Raw genomic sequence first — 15,129 nt, 5'->3', positions numbered from 1 at the left:
AGATCCTTGAAAAAGAGTGTTTCAAAACTGCTCTATCAAAAGAAAGGTTCAGCTCTGTGAGTTGAATGCAAACATAACAAAGTTGTTTGTGAGCATGCTTCTGTCTCGTTTTTGTGTGAGGATGTCCCGTTGCCAACAAATTCCTATAGGTGGTCCAAATACCCACATGCAGATTCTACAAAAAGAGTTTCTCAAACCTCCTCTACCAAAAGGAATGTTCAACTCCGTGAGTTGAATGCACACATCACAAAGTGGTTTCTGTGAATGCTTCTTTCTATGTTTTATGTGAAGATCTTTCGTGTTCTACCACAGGCCCCAGAGCTCTCCAAATGTCCAATTGCAGATTATACAAAAAGAGTGTTTCATGGCTGCTCTAACAAAAGGAATGCTCCACTCTGTGAGTCGAATGTAACCAACACAAAGTAGCTTCTGAAAATGCTACTTTCTAGGTTATACGTGAAGATATTTCCTTTTCGAACACAGGCCTCCAAGCTCTCTGATGACCACTTGCATATACTGCAAAAAGAGTGTTTCAATACTGCTTCAGGAAAAGAAACGTTAAACTCTGTGAGTTGAATGCACACATCACAGAGAAGTTTGTGAGAATGCTTCTGTCTAGTTTTTGTGTGAGGGTGTCCCGTTTCCAACGAGTGCCTATAAGTGGTCCAAATTTCCACTTTCAGATTCTAAAAAAAGAGTGTTTCAAAACTTCTCTGTCAAAAGGAATGTTCAACTTTTTGAGCTGAATGTACACATCACATGGTGGTTTCGGAGAATGCTTCTTTCTATGTTTTACGCGAAGATATTTCGTGTTCTACCGCAGGCCTCAGAGCTCTCCAAATGTCCAATTGCAGACTATACAAAAAGAGTGTTTCATGGCTGCTCTAAAAACAGGAATGCTCCACTCTGTGAGTTGAATGTAAACAACACAATGTAGCTTCTAGAAGGCTACTTTCTAGGTTATATGTGAAGATATTTCCTTTTCGAACACAGGCCTCCAAGCTCTCTGAATGACCACTTGCATATACTGCAAAAAGAGTGTTTCCATACTGCTTCATGAAAAGAAACGTTAAACTCTGTGAGTTGAATGCACACATCACAGAGAAGTTTGTCAGAATGCTTCTGTCTAGCTTTTGTGTGAGGGTGTGCCGTTTCCAATGAGTTCCTATAAGTGGTCCAAATTTGCACTTTCAGATTCTAAAAAAAGAGTGTTTCAAAACTTCTCTGTCAAAAGGCAGTTCACCTCTTTGAGTTGAATGCACACAACACAAAGAAGTTTCAGAGAATGCTTCTATCTAGTGTTTATGTGAAGATATATCCTTTCCACCACAGGCCTCAAAGCGCTCCAAATGTCCACTTGCAGATTCCAGAAAAAGAGTGTTTCAAAACTGCTCTATCAAAAGAAATGTTCTGCTCTGTGAACTGAATGAGGATACCACGCAGAAATTTTTGAGAATACTTCCGTCTAGTTTTTGTGTGAGAGTGTCCCGTTTCCAACGAATTATTATAAGTGGTCCAAATATCCACTTGCAGATTCTGTGAAAGGAGTGTTTAAAAACTTCTCTGTCAAAAGGAATGTTCAATTCCTTGAGTTGAATGCACGCACCAAAAAGAAGTTTCAGAGAATTCTTCTGTCTACTTGTTATGTGAAGATAGTTCCTTTTCCACCACAGGCCTCAAAGCGCTCCAAATGTCCACTTGCAGATACTAGAAAAAGAAAGTTTCAAAACTGCTCTATCAAAAGATAGCTTCAGCTCTGTGAGTTGAAAGCCGGCATCAAATTCATTGGTGAGAATGAGTCTGTCTAGTTTTTGTATGAGGGTGTCCCGTTTCCAACGAATTCCGATAAGCGGTCCAAATTTCCACTTGCAGATTCAACAAAAAGAGTGTTTCAAATCTTCTCTGTCAAAAGGAATGTTCAGCTCTGTGAATTCAATGCACACCACACAAAGAAGTTTCAGAGAATGCGTCTGTCCAGTTCTTATGGGAAGATATTTTCTTTCCACCACAGGCCTCAAAGCGCTCCGAGTGTCCATTTGCAGGTTATACAAAAAGAGTGTTTCATGGCGGCTCTAACTAGAGGAATGCTCCACTCTGTGAGTTGAATGCAAACAACGCGAAGTAGCTTCTGAGAATGCTACTTTCTAGGTTATATGTGAAGATATTTCCTTTTCGAACACAGGCCTCAAAGCTCTCCGAATGACCACATCCGTATACTGCAAAAAGAGTGTTTCAAAACTGCTTCGTGAAAAGAAATGTTCAACTCTGTAAGTTGAATGCACACCTCAGAGAGAAGTTTGTGAGAATGCTTCTGTCTAGTTTTTGTGTGAGGGTGTCCCGTTTCCAACGAGTTCCTATAAGTGGTCCAAATTTCCACTTGCAGATATTAAAAAAAGAGTGTTTCAAAACTTCTCTGTCAAAAGGAATGTTCAACTCTTTGAGTTGAATGCACACAACACAAAGAAGTTTCAGAGAATGCTTCTATCTAGTGTTTATCTGAAGATACATCCTTTCCACCACAGGCCTCTAAGCGCACCAATTGTCCACTTGCAGATTCTAGAAAAAGAGTGTTTCAAAACTGCTCTATCAAAAGAAATGTTCTGCTCTGTGAACTGAATTCGCATATCACACAGAAGTTTGTGAGAATGCTTCTGTCTAGTTTTTGTGTGAGAGTGTCCAGTTTCCAACGAATTCGTATAAGTGGTCCAAATTTCCACTTGCAGATTCTGTAAAAAGAGTGTTTAGAAACTTCTCTGTCAAAAGGAATGTTCAACTCCGTGAGTTGAATGCACGCACCAAAAAGAAGTTTCAGAGAATTCTTCTGTATACTTGTTATGTGAAGATAGTTCCTTTTCCACCACAGGCCTCAAAGCGCTCCAAATGTCCACATGCAGATGTTAGAAAAAGAGTGTTTCAAAACTACTCGATCAGAAGAAAAGTTCACCTCTGTGAGTTGAAAGCACACATCAAAAAGTAGTTTGTGAGAGTGCTTCTGTCTCATTTTTGTAAGAAGATGTCCCGTTTCCAACAAATTCCTATAAGTGGTCCAAATACCAACATGCAGATTCTCCAAAAAGAGACTTTCAAACCTGCTCAAACAAAAGGAATGTTCAACTCCGTGAGTTGAATGCAAACATCACAAACTGGTTTTTGAGAATGCTTCTTTCTATGTTTTATATGAAGCTATTTCGTGATCTACCACAGGCCTCCGAGCTCTCCAAAGTCCAAATGCAGATTATACAAAAAGAGTGTGTCATGGATGCTCTAACAAAAGGAATGCTCCACTCTGTGAGTTGAATGCAAACAACACAGAGTAGCTTCGGAGAATGCTATTTTCTAGGTTATACGTGAATATATTTCCTTTTCAAACACAGGCCTCAAAGCGCTCGGAATGACCACTTGCATATACTGCAAAAGGAGTGTTTCAAAACTGCTTCATGAAAAGAAAGGTTAAACTCCGTGAGTTGAATGCACACATCACAGAGAAGTTTGTGAGAATGCTTCTGTCTAGTTTCTGCGTGAGGGTGTCCCGTTGCCAACAAGTTCCTATAAGCGGTCCAAATTTCCACTTGCAGATTCTAAAAAAAAATGTGTTTCAGAACTTCTCCGTGAAAAGGAATGTTCAACACCTTGAGGTGAATGCACACCCCACAAATAAGTGTCAGAGAATGCTTCTGTCTAGTTTTTATGTGAAGATATTTCCTTTCCACTGCAGGCCTCAAAGCGCTCCAAATGTCCACTTGCAGATCCTTGAAAAAGAGTGTTTCAAAACTGCTCTATCAAAAGAAAGGTTCAGCTCTGTGAGTTGAATGCAAACATAACAAAGTTGTTTGTGAGCATGCTTCTGTCTCGTTTTTGTGTGAGGATGTCCCGTTGCCAACAAATTCCTATAGGTGGTCCAAATACCCACATGCAGATTCTACAAAAAGAGTTTCTCAAACCTCCTCTACCAAAAGGAATGTTCAACTCCGTGAGTTGAATGCACACATCACAAAGTGGTTTCTGTGAATGCTTCTTTCTATGTTTTATGTGAAGATCTTTCGTGTTCTACCACAGGCCCCAGAGCTCTCCAAATGTCCAATTGCAGATTATACAAAAAGAGTGTTTCATGGCTGCTCTAACAAAAGGAATGCTCCACTCTGTGAGTCGAATGTAACCAACACAAAGTAGCTTCTGAAAATGCTACTTTCTAGGTTATACGTGAAGATATTTCCTTTTCGAACACAGGCCTCCAAGCTCTCTGATGACCACTTGCATATACTGCAAAAAGAGTGTTTCAATACTGCTTCAGGAAAAGAAACGTTAAACTCTGTGAGTTGAATGCACACATCACAGAGAAGTTTGTGAGAATGCTTCTGTCTAGTTTTTGTGTGAGGGTGTCCCGTTTCCAACGAGTGCCTATAAGTGGTCCAAATTTCCACTTTCAGATTCTAAAGAAAGAGTGTTTCAAAACTTCTCTGTCAAAAGGAATGTTCAACTTTTTGAGCTGAATGTACACATCACATGGTGGTTTCGGAGAATGCTTCTTTCTATGTTTTACGCGAAGATATTTCGTGTTCTACCGCAGGCCTCAGAGCTCTCCAAATGTCCAATTGCAGACTATACAAAAAGAGTGTTTCATGGCTGCTCTAAAAAAAGGAATGCTCCACTCTGTGAGTTGAATGTAAACAACACAATGTAGCTTCTAGAAGGCTACTTTCTAGGTTATATGTGAAGATATTTCCTTTTCGAACACAGGCCTCCAAGCTCTCTGAATGACCACTTGCATATACTGCAAAAAGAGTGTTTCCATACTGCTTCATGAAAAGAAACGTTAAACTCTGTGAGTTGAATGCACACATCACAGAGAAGTTTGTCAGAATGCTTCTGTCTAGCTTTTGTGTGAGGGTGTGCCGTTTCCAATGAGTTCCTATAAGTGGTCCAAATTTGCACTTTCAGATTCTAAAAAAAGAGTGTTTCAAAACTTCTCTGTCAAAAGGCAGTTCACCTCTTTGAGTTGAATGCACACAACACAAAGAAGTTTCAGAGAATGCTTCTATCTAGTGTTTATGTGAAGATATATCCTTTCCACCACAGGCCTCAAAGCGCTCCAAATGTCCACTTGCAGATTCCAGAAAAAGAGTGTTTCAAAACTGCTCTATCAAAAGAAATGTTCTGCTCTGTGAACTGAATGAGGATACCACGCAGAAATTTTTGAGAATACTTCCGTCTAGTTTTTGTGTGAGAGTGTCCCGTTTCCAACGAATTATTATAAGTGGTCCAAATATCCACTTGCAGATTCTGTGAAAGGAGTGTTTAAAAACTTCTCTGTCAAAAGGAATGTTCAATTCCTTGAGTTGAATGCACGCACCAAAAAGAAGTTTCAGAGAATTCTTCTGTCTACTTGTTATGTGAAGATAGTTCCTTTTCCACCACAGGCCTCAAAGCGCTCCCAATGTCCACTTGCAGATACTAGAAAAAGAAAGTTTCAAAACTGCTCTATCAAAAGATAGCTTCAGCTCTGTGAGTTGAAAGCCGGCATCAAATTCATTGGTGAGAATGAGTCTGTCTAGTTTTTGTATGAGGGTGTCCCGTTTCCAACGAATTCCGATAAGCGGTCCAAATTTCCACTTGCAGATTCAACAAAAAGAGTGTTTCAAATCTTCTCTGTCAAAAGGAATGTTCAGCTCTGTGAATTCAATGCACACCACACAAAGAAGTTTCAGAGAATGCGTCTGTCCAGTTCTTATGGGAAGATATTTTCTTTCCACCACAGGCCTCAAAGCGCTCCGAGTGTCCATTTGCAGGTTATACAAAAAGAGTGTTTCATGGCGGCTCTAACTAGAGGAATGCTCCACTCTGTGAGTTGAATGCAAACAACGCGAAGTAGCTTCTGAGAATGCTACTTTCTAGGTTATATGTGAAGATATTTCCTTTTCGAACACAGGCCTCAAAGCTCTCCGAATGACCACATCCGTATACTGCAAAAAGAGTGTTTCAAAACTGCTTCGTGAAAAGAAATGTTCAACTCTGTAAGTTGAATGCACACCTCAGAGAGAAGTTTGTGAGAATGCTTCTGTCTAGTTTTTGTGTGAGGGTGTCCCGTTTCCAACGAGTTCCTATAAGTGGTCCAAATTTCCACTTGCAGATATTAAAAAAAGAGTGTTTCAAAACTTCTCTGTCAAAAGGAATGTTCAACTCTTTGAGTTGAATGCACACAACACAAAGAAGTTTCAGAGAATGCTTCTATCTAGTGTTTATCTGAAGATACATCCTTTCCACCACAGGCCTCTAAGCGCACCAATTGTCCACTTGCAGATTCTAGAAAAAGAGTGTTTCAAAACTGCTCTATCAAAAGAAATGTTCTGCTCTGTGAACTGAATTCGCATATCACACAGAAGTTTGTGAGAATGCTTCTGTCTAGTTTTTGTGTGAGAGTGTCCAGTTTCCAACGAATTCGTATAAGTGGTCCAAATTTCCACTTGCAGATTCTGTAAAAAGAGTGTTTAGAAACTTCTCTGTCAAAAGGAATGTTCAACTCCGTGAGTTGAATGCACGCACCAAAAAGAAGTTTCAGAGAATTCTTCTGTATACTTGTTATGTGAAGATAGTTCCTTTTCCACCACAGGCCTCAAAGCGCTCCAAATGTCCACATGCAGATGTTAGAAAAAGAGTGTTTCAAAACTACTCGATCAGAAGAAAAGTTCACCTCTGTGAGTTGAAAGCACACATCAAAAAGTAGTTTGTGAGAGTGCTTCTGTCTCATTTTTGTAAGAAGATGTCCCGTTTCCAACAAATTCCTATAAGTGGTCCAAATACCAACATGCAGATTCTCCAAAAAGAGACTTTCAAACCTGCTCAAACAAAAGGAATGTTCAACTCCGTGAGTTGAATGCAAACATCACAAACTGGTTTTTGAGAATGCTTCTTTCTATGTTTTATATGAAGCTATTTCGTGATCTACCACAGGCCTCCGAGCTCTCCAAAGTCCAAATGCAGATTATACAAAAAGAGTGTTTCATGGATGCTCTAACAAAAGGAATGCTCCACTCTGTGAGTTGAATGCAAACAACACAGAGTAGCTTCGGAGAATGCTACTTTCTAGGTTATACGTGAATATATTTCCTTTTCAAACACAGGCCTCAAAGCGCTCGGAATGACCACTTGCATATACTGCAAAAGGAGTGTTTCAAAACTGCTTCATGAAAAGAAAGGTTAAACTCCGTGAGTTGAATGCACACATCACAGAGAAGTTTGTGAGAATGCTTCTGTCTAGTTTCTGCGTGAGGGTGTCCCGTTGCCAACAAGTTCCTATAAGCGGTCCAAATTTCCACTTGCAGATTCTAAAAAAAAATGTGTTTCAGAACTTCTCCGTGAAAAGGAATGTTCAACACCTTGAGGTGAATGCACACCCCACAAATAAGTGTCAGAGAATGCTTCTGTCTAGTTTTTATGTGAAGATATTTCCTTTCCACTGCAGGCCTCAAAGCGCTCCAAATGTCCACTTGCAGATCCTTGAAAAAGAGTGTTTCAAAACTGCTCTATCAAAAGAAAGGTTCAGCTCTGTGAGTTGAATGCAAACATAACAAAGTTGTTTGTGAGCATGCTTCTGTCTCGTTTTTGTGTGAGGATGTCCCGTTGCCAACAAATTCCTATAGGTGGTCCAAATACCCACATGCAGATTCTACAAAAAGAGTTTCTCAAACCTCCTCTACCAAAAGGAATGTTCAACTCCGTGAGTTGAATGCACACATCACAAAGTGGTTTCTGTGAATGCTTCTTTCTATGTTTTATGTGAAGATATTTCGTGTTCTACCACAGGCCCCAGAGCTCTCCAAATGTCCAATTGCAGATTATACAAAAAGAGTGTTTCATGGCTGCTCTAACAAAAGGAATGCTCCACTCTGTGAGTCGAATGTAACCAACACAAAGTAGCTTCTGAAAATGCTACTTTCTAGGTTATACGTGAAGATATTTCCTTTTCGAACACAGGCCTCCAAGCTCTCTGATGACCACTTGCATATACTGCAAAAAGAGTGTTTCAATACTGCTTCAGGAAAAGAAACGTTAAACTCTGTGAGTTGAATGCACACATCACAGAGAAGTTTGTGAGAATGCTTCTGTCTAGTTTTTGTGTGAGGGTGTCCCGTTTCCAACGAGTGCCTATAAGTGGTCCAAATTTCCACTTTCAGATTCTAAAGAAAGAGTGTTTCAAAACTTCTCTGTCAAAAGGAATGTTCAACTTTTTGAGCTGAATGTACACATCACATGGTGGTTTCGGAGAATGCTTCTTTCTATGTTTTACGCGAAGATATTTCGTGTTCTACCGCAGGCCTCAGAGCTCTCCAAATGTCCAATTGCAGACTATACAAAAAGAGTGTTTCATGGCTGCTCTAAAAAAAGGAATGCTCCACTCTGTGAGTTGAATGTAAACAACACAATGTAGCTTCTAGAAGGCTACTTTCTAGGTTATATGTGAAGATATTTCCTTTTCGAACACAGGCCTCCAAGCTCTCTGAATGACCACTTGCATATACTGCAAAAAGAGTGTTTCCATACTGCTTCATGAAAAGAAACGTTAAACTCTGTGAGTTGAATGCACACATCACAGAGAAGTTTGTCAGAATGCTTCTGTCTAGCTTTTGTGTGAGGGTGTGCCGTTTCCAATGAGTTCCTATAAGTGGTCCAAATTTGCACTTTCAGATTCTAAAAAAAGAGTGTTTCAAAACTTCTCTGTCAAAAGGCAGTTCACCTCTTTGAGTTGAATGCACACAACACAAAGAAGTTTCAGAGAATGCTTCTATCTAGTGTTTATGTGAAGATATATCCTTTCCACCACAGGCCTCAAAGCGCTCCAAATGTCCACTTGCAGATTCCAGAAAAAGAGTGTTTCAAAACTGCTCTATCAAAAGAAATGTTCTGCTCTGTGAACTGAATGAGGATACCACGCAGAAATTTTTGAGAATACTTCCGTCTAGTTTTTGTGTGAGAGTGTCCCGTTTCCAACGAATTATTATAAGTGGTCCAAATATCCACTTGCAGATTCTGTGAAAGGAGTGTTTAAAAACTTCTCTGTCAAAAGGAATGTTCAATTCCTTGAGTTGAATGCACGCACCAAAAAGAAGTTTCAGAGAATTCTTCTGTCTACTTGTTATGTGAAGATAGTTCCTTTTCCACCACAGGCCTCAAAGCGCTCCAAATGTCCACTTGCAGATACTAGAAAAAGAAAGTTTCAAAACTGCTCTATCAAAAGATAGCTTCAGCTCTGTGAGTTGAAAGCCGGCATCAAATTCATTGGTGAGAATGAGTCTGTCTAGTTTTTGTATGAGGGTGTCCCGTTTCCAACGAATTCCGATAAGCGGTCCAAATTTCCACTTGCAGATTCAACAAAAAGAGTGTTTCAAATCTTCTCTGTCAAAAGGAATGTTCAGCTCTGTGAATTCAATGCACACCACACAAAGAAGTTTCAGAGAATGCGTCTGTCCAGTTCTTATGGGAAGATATTTTCTTTCCACCACAGGCCTCAAAGCGCTCCGAGTGTCCATTTGCAGGTTATACAAAAAGAGTGTTTCATGGCGGCTCTAACTAGAGGAATGCTCCACTCTGTGAGTTGAATGCAAACAACGCGAAGTAGCTTCTGAGAATGCTACTTTCTAGGTTATATGTGAAGATATTTCCTTTTCGAACACAGGCCTCAAAGCTCTCCGAATGACCACATCCGTATACTGCAAAAAGAGTGTTTCAAAACTGCTTCGTGAAAAGAAATGTTCAACTCTGTAAGTTGAATGCACACCTCAGAGAGAAGTTTGTGAGAATGCTTCTGTCTAGTTTTTGTGTGAGGGTGTCCCGTTTCCAACGAGTTCCTATAAGTGGTCCAAATTTCCACTTGCAGATATTAAAAAAAGAGTGTTTCAAAACTTCTCTGTCAAAAGGAATGTTCAACTCTTTGAGTTGAATGCACACAACACAAAGAAGTTTCAGAGAATGCTTCTATCTAGTGTTTATCTGAAGATACATCCTTTCCACCACAGGCCTCTAAGCGCACCAATTGTCCACTTGCAGATTCTAGAAAAAGAGTGTTTCAAAACTGCTCTATCAAAAGAAATGTTCTGCTCTGTGAACTGAATTCGCATATCACACAGAAGTTTGTGAGAATGCTTCTGTCTAGTTTTTGTGTGAGAGTGTCCAGTTTCCAACGAATTCGTATAAGTGGTCCAAATTTCCACTTGCAGATTCTGTAAAAAGAGTGTTTAGAAACTTCTCTGTCAAAAGGAATGTTCAACTCCGTGAGTTGAATGCACGCACCAAAAAGAAGTTTCAGAGAATTCTTCTGTATACTTGTTATGTGAAGATAGTTCCTTTTCCACCACAGGCCTCAAAGCGCTCCAAATGTCCACATGCAGATGTTAGAAAAAGAGTGTTTCAAAACTACTCGATCAGAAGAAAAGTTCACCTCTGTGAGTTGAAAGCACACATCAAAAAGTAGTTTGTGAGAGTGCTTCTGTCTCATTTTTGTAAGAAGATGTCCCGTTTCCAACAAATTCCTATAAGTGGTCCAAATACCAACATGCAGATTCTCCAAAAAGAGACTTTCAAACCTGCTCAAACAAAAGGAATGTTCAACTCCGTGAGTTGAATGCAAACATCACAAACTGGTTTTTGAGAATGCTTCTTTCTATGTTTTATATGAAGCTATTTCGTGATCTACCACAGGCCTCCGAGCTCTCCAAAGTCCAAATGCAGATTATACAAAAAGAGTGTGTCATGGATGCTCTAACAAAAGGAATGCTCCACTCTGTGAGTTGAATGCAAACAACACAGAGTAGCTTCGGAGAATGCTACTTTCTAGGTTATACGTGAATATATTTCCTTTTCAAACACAGGCCTCAAAGCGCTCGGAATGACCACTTGCATATACTGCAAAAGGAGTGTTTCAAAACTGCTTCATGAAAAGAAAGGTTAAACTCCGTGAGTTGAATGCACACATCACAGAGAAGTTTGTGAGAATGCTTCTGTCTAGTTTCTGCGTGAGGGTGTCCCGTTGCCAACAAGTTCCTATAAGCGGTCCAAATTTCCACTTGCAGATTCTAAAAAAAAATGTGTTTCAGAACTTCTCCGTGAAAAGGAATGTTCAACACCTTGAGGTGAATGCACACCCCACAAATAAGTGTCAGAGAATGCTTCTGTCTAGTTTTTATGTGAAGATATTTCCTTTCCACTGCAGGCCTCAAAGCGCTCCAAATGTCCACTTGCAGATCCTTGAAAAAGAGTGTTTCAAAACTGCTCTATCAAAAGAAAGGTTCAGCTCTGTGAGTTGAATGCAAACATAACAAAGTTGTTTGTGAGCATGCTTCTGTCTCGTTTTTGTGTGAGGATGTCCCGTTGCCAACAAATTCCTATAGGTGGTCCAAATACCCACATGCAGATTCTACAAAAAGAGTTTCTCAAACCTCCTCTACCAAAAGGAATGTTCAACTCCGTGAGTTGAATGCACACATCACAAAGTGGTTTCTGTGAATGCTTCTTTCTATGTTTTATGTGAAGATATTTCGTGTTCTACCACAGGCCCCAGAGCTCTCCAAATGTCCAATTGCAGATTATACAAAAAGAGTGTTTCATGGCTGCTCTAACAAAAGGAATGCTCCACTCTGTGAGTCGAATGTAACCAACACAAAGTAGCTTCTGAAAATGCTACTTTCTAGGTTATACGTGAAGATATTTCCTTTTCGAACACAGGCCTCCAAGCTCTCTGATGACCACTTGCATATACTGCAAAAAGAGTGTTTCAATACTGCTTCAGGAAAAGAAACGTTAAACTCTGTGAGTTGAATGCACACATCACAGAGAAGTTTGTGAGAATGCTTCTGTCTAGTTTTTGTGTGAGGGTGTCCCGTTTCCAACGAGTGCCTATAAGTGGTCCAAATTTCCACTTTCAGATTCTAAAGAAAGAGTGTTTCAAAACTTCTCTGTCAAAAGGAATGTTCAACTTTTTGAGCTGAATGTACACATCACATGGTGGTTTCGGAGAATGCTTCTTTCTATGTTTTACGCGAAGATATTTCGTGTTCTACCGCAGGCCTCAGAGCTCTCCAAATGTCCAATTGCAGACTATACAAAAAGAGTGTTTCATGGCTGCTCTAAAAAAAGGAATGCTCCACTCTGTGAGTTGAATGTAAACAACACAATGTAGCTTCTAGAAGGCTACTTTCTAGGTTATATGTGAAGATATTTCCTTTTCGAACACAGGCCTCCAAGCTCTCTGAATGACCACTTGCATATACTGCAAAAAGAGTGTTTCCATACTGCTTCATGAAAAGAAACGTTAAACTCTGTGAGTTGAATGCACACATCACAGAGAAGTTTGTCAGAATGCTTCTGTCTAGCTTTTGTGTGAGGGTGTGCCGTTTCCAATGAGTTCCTATAAGTGGTCCAAATTTGCACTTTCAGATTCTAAAAAAAGAGTGTTTCAAAACTTCTCTGTCAAAAGGCAGTTCACCTCTTTGAGTTGAATGCACACAACACAAAGAAGTTTCAGAGAATGCTTCTATCTGGTGTTTATGTGAAGATATATCCTTTCCACCACAGGCCTCAAAGCGCTCCAAATGTCCACTTGCAGATTCCAGAAAAAGAGTGTTTCAAAACTGCTCTATCAAAAGAAATGTTCTGCTCTGTGAACTGAATGAGGATACCACGCAGAAATTTTTGAGAATACTTCCGTCTAGTTTTTGTGTGAGAGTGTCCCGTTTCCAACGAATTATTATAAGTGGTCCAGATATCCACTTGCAGATTCTGTGAAAGGAGTGTTTAAAAACTTCTCTGTCAAAAGGAATGTTCAATTCCTTGAGTTGAATGCACGCACCAAAAAGAAGTTTCAGAGAATTCTTCTGTCTACTTGTTATGTGAAGATAGTTCCTTTTCCACCACAGGCCTCAAAGCGCTCCAAATGTCCACTTGCAGATACTAGAAAAAGAAAGTTTCAAAACTGCTCTATCAAAAGATAGCTTCAGCTCTGTGAGTTGAAAGCCGGCATCAAATTCATTGGTGAGAATGAGTCTGTCTAGTTTTTGTATGAGGGTGTCCCGTTTCCAACGAATTCCGATAAGCGGTCCAAATTTCCACTTGCAGATTCAACAAAAAGAGTGTTTCAAATCTTCTCTGTCAAAAGGAATGTTCAGCTCTGTGAATTCAATGCACACCACACAAAGAAGTTTCAGAGAATGCGTCTGTCCAGTTCTTATGGGAAGATATTTTCTTTCCACCACAGGCCTCAAAGCGCTCCGAGTGTCCATTTGCAGGTTATACAAAAAGAGTGTTTCATGGCGGCTCTAACTAGAGGAATGCTCCACTCTGTGAGTTGAATGCAAACAACGCGAAGTAGCTTCTGAGAATGCTACTTTCTAGGTTATATGTGAAGATATTTCCTTTTCGAACACAGGCCTCAAAGCTCTCCGAATGACCACATCCGTATACTGCAAAAAGAGTGTTTCAAAACTGCTTCGTGAAAAGAAATGTTCAACTCTGTAAGTTGAATGCACACCTCAGAGAGAAGTTTGTGAGAATGCTTCTGTCTAGTTTTTGTGTGAGGGTGTCCCGTTTCCACCGAGTTCCTATAAGTGGTCCAAATTTCCACTTGCAGATATTAAAAAAAGAGTGTTTCAAAACTTCTCTGTCAAAAGGAATGTTCAACTCTTTGAGTTGAATGCACACAACACAAAGAAGTTTCAGAGAATGCTTCTATCTAGTGTTTATCTGAAGATACATCCTTTCCACCACAGGCCTCTAAGCGCACCAATTGTCCACTTGCAGATTCTAGAAAAAGAGTGTTTCAAAACTGCTCTATCAAAAGAAATGTTCTGCTCTGTGAACTGAATTCGCATATCACACAGAAGTTTGTGAGAATGCTTCTGTCTAGTTTTTGTGTGAGAGTGTCCAGTTTCCAACGAATTCGTATAAGTGGTCCAAATTTCCACTTGCAGATTCTGTAAAAAGAGTGTTTAGAAACTTCTCTGTCAAAAGGAATGTTCAACTCCGTGAGTTGAATGCACGCACCAAAAAGAAGTTTCAGAGAATTCTTCTGTATACTTGTTATGTGAAGATAGTTCCTTTTCCACCACAGGCCTCAAAGCGCTCCAAATGTCCACATGCAGATGTTAGAAAAAGAGTGTTTCAAAACTACTCGATCAGAAGAAAAGTTCACCTCTGTGAGTTGAAAGCACACATCAAAAAGTAGTTTGTGAGAGTGCTTCTGTCTCATTTTTGTAAGAAGATGTCCCGTTTCCAACAAATTCCTATAAGTGGTCCAAATACCAACATGCAGATTCTCCAAAAAGAGACTTTCAAACCTGCTCAAACAAAAGGAATGTTCAACTCCGTGAGTTGAATGCAAACATCACAAACTGGTTTTTGAGAATGCTTCTTTCTATGTTTTATATGAAGCTATTTCGTGATCTACCACAGGCCTCCGAGCTCTCCAAAGTCCAAATGCAGATTATACAAAAAGAGTGTGTCATGGATGCTCTAACAAAAGGAATGCTCCACTCTGTGAGTTGAATGCAAACAACACAGAGTAGCTTCGGAGAATGCTACTTTCTAGGTTATACGTGAATATATTTCCTTTTCAAACACAGGCCTCAAAGCGCTCGGAATGACCACTTGCATATACTGCAAAAGGAGTGTTTCAAAACTGCTTCATGAAAAGAAAGGTTAAACTCCGTGAGTTGAATGCACACATCACAGAGAAGTTTGTGAGAATGCTTCTGTCTAGTTTCTGCGTGAGGGTGTCCCGTTGCCAACAAGTTCCTATAAGCGGTCCAAATTTCCACTTGCAGATTCTAAAAAAAAATGTGTTTCAGAACTTCTCCGTGAAAAGGAATGTTCAACACCTTGAGGTGAATGCACACCCCACAAATAAGTGTCAGAGAATGCTTCTGTCTAGTTTTTATGTGAAGATATTTCCTTTCCACTGCAGGCCTCAAAGCGCTCCAAATGTCCACTTGCAGATCCTTGAAAAAGAGTGTTTCAAAACTGCTCTATCAAAAGAAAGGTTCAGCTCTGTGAGTTGAATGCAAACATAACAAAGTTGTTTGTGAGCATGCTTCTGTCTCGTTTTTGTGTGAGGATGTCCCGTTGCCAACAAATTCCTATAGGTGG

Source organism: Pongo abelii, chromosome 1 (assembly GCF_028885655.2).
Source record: "Pongo abelii isolate AG06213 chromosome 1, NHGRI_mPonAbe1-v2.0_pri, whole genome shotgun sequence".
NCBI classification, from domain to species: domain Eukaryota; kingdom Metazoa; phylum Chordata; class Mammalia; order Primates; family Hominidae; genus Pongo; species Pongo abelii.
This window is presented reverse-complemented; position numbering follows the sequence as displayed.